This window comes from Carassius gibelio, chromosome A7 (genome assembly GCF_023724105.1).
Source record: "Carassius gibelio isolate Cgi1373 ecotype wild population from Czech Republic chromosome A7, carGib1.2-hapl.c, whole genome shotgun sequence".
Lineage (NCBI taxonomy): Eukaryota > Metazoa > Chordata > Actinopteri > Cypriniformes > Cyprinidae > Carassius > Carassius gibelio.
In genome coordinates, this window is record NC_068377.1 from 4,879,851 (window position 1) to 4,882,417 (window position 2,567).

The following is a 2,567-nucleotide window of genomic DNA, read 5'->3' on the forward strand; positions in this document are numbered from 1 at the left end:
GACGATGTCTGTCTTTTGCTTTATAAAACATGTATTTAGGTTACTGTGTCTTATACTGTTCAACAAATGGGACAATCTTTATTTTACCATGTGAAATCAAAACCATATCAAAAACTCCCCTAGACCACCCAAGCACAGGTCGACTCTTCATACACCACCTTTCAGTTAATAAAGACTACTAGGAGTATACATATCTTAGATTTTTTTTTTTTTATATAAGTGATGTAGACTTCAGTTAGGGTCATCAGTGGATGCATTTCATGTTATTAAATTAATTCTTGGTACAAATATCTGAAAGCATGACAAAGATGCACTTTAAAATTAAACTTTGAATCTGCACTTTTGAAAATGCACTGTTTAAAATAGTACTTAAGTGTTAAAGGTCACATATTTTACACCTTTCTGGAGTTTTATTGTTTTATTGATGTACTTATATATAAGAATATATATTTGCAGTATAAGTACCAAAATTAATCTCAATATACATTTTTTCATCTGTTCTCTCAGGAGCTCTGCTACGAACAGGTTGATTTTGGCCTGGCTAATTAATATTCATGAGCATCTCTTCTGATTGGCCTGTTGTTTTCTGAGTGACGCATGGCCTGGCCAACCACAGGTAACTAGGGTGATGTATGATGTAGCCTGCTGTGGCTTGGTGATTCTCACAAGTAAGGTAAATAGAAACACCGGTAATGATGGTCACTGCTGAGGGAGATGTTTTCCGGCCTTACATGTTTGAGCTGAACTCAGACCCCGAATCGACGACGACAGGAGACAACCAACCACCTCCTCAAAGGAGCTTACAACAGGATGTTTCAGAATGGTAATTAAAAGTACAATATGTAAGATTATTTTATCAAAATATTCAAAAACCACTAGAGAACAGTGTTATATATTTTGCTGACTTGTGTACGTTTTCACAAAAGTTTCGAAGACTGGTTAAAATCGAGAGAAATAAGCTATTTTGACTAGTGGCATGGGCCATGTGCATAGTGTTATTGTGTCGCCTATCAATGACCTCATAACGCCTCGATTTCTGCTTTTGTAGAAAACATGGAAACCCCCAAAGCAGCTTTAATATGTTGTGCATTTTAAAAGACCGGTGACGATTGCACAGATTAGCATTATAACTGAACTTTCAAATGTATCTATGATAAAACAGCGTTGCTTTCCCCCACATACTCAAGACTGGATGGAGCGGAAGCAGTTGATTGTGGCATAACAAATGCTCGGCTTTCAGCCTCACCCTGCTTCATTGTACTACGTTAATGAATCATTAGCTCATCCATGAACATGATTTCTGCCCGAGTCCCGTCGGATTGCATCGGCTGTGGGGATGAAGACCACAACTACCATGATTCCCCACTCAGTTGTCATCAATCTACGCCTTTTTTTGTTTGTTTTGAATATGCGCCATCTAGTGGCGAAAACTTACATAATGTGCCTTTAATGTTTTTTTTTCAAACACTGTATGCAGTAAGCTACACTATGCTACTATTGCTTTCTTACTGATACAGTAAATTGACATTAGCATCACGTTAGCATTGCATAACCATTTACAAAATCTAATTTCTGATTATGCTGGCTCAATGATGTAACATAAAATGTGCGAGAAGTTTACGTACGGGTTGCAGATTTGAGGTCAGACCCAACAATGTGTAGACTGAAGAATTTTTGATGAGTAGCTTCTTTGGAAAACCAGCATTGATGAAGCAGTCAATTGTGAAATGTGCATAACAGATGCTTACAGTAAGTTTGAAATAAATTGCTGTGGTATTACCAAATAAATGAACATTAGCCACTGGTATCCTATATTAATGTTGTTCAAAAGCCTGTGCAATGATGTAGTTTCCTTACATCCATCTGCTGAACAGCGTTTTCTCGAGATGTTCATTTGTTTAATCTGCTTTTCTTCATGTCATGATTGAAACAAGAAGGAATTCACCAGGTTTACCATAATGGCAGCTCTGAATGTTTAAAACATGCTGACACTTCAGACCTGTGTTTATTGGACGGCTGTTGGGGAAAGTCAAGTACTTGATGTTTAAAGATACTCTCTTGAACAATACTCAGATGCATAAGAACCATGTTGGGTCAAAAACCCTTCTGTGATGATGACTGTATGTCCAATAGTTAATGCGAGATCTCTTTAATATCTCCAGTTATATACAACAATGCATGTCATGACATTTTCCACAAGTCTCTCCTTTTCTCCTATTTTCTCCACTAAATACAGGGCTGATCTATACTGTAATGTCAAACAGCATTTCAAGGTCTTGTGGATTAGAGGGTTATGAATTGAATCATAGTCAGTGCCTGAATCCCTCCGCTGACTATAAATGTTTTATTTTGGTCTATATAAACCTTTCAGCTGTAATTAAAGAGAGCTGCTGCAATTCTTACCCTGGCGGTTCACACTTGCTTGTGCTTTCTCACCAACATGTGTTTTAAAACTCAATTACATTTCTAGGACATGACATTTGTTCATTTTATGAGTCATTTAGGTCATTGGAATTGGGACAGATTCTTAAAGGTGATATGTATTGTTGTACTCAGAGATCCATATA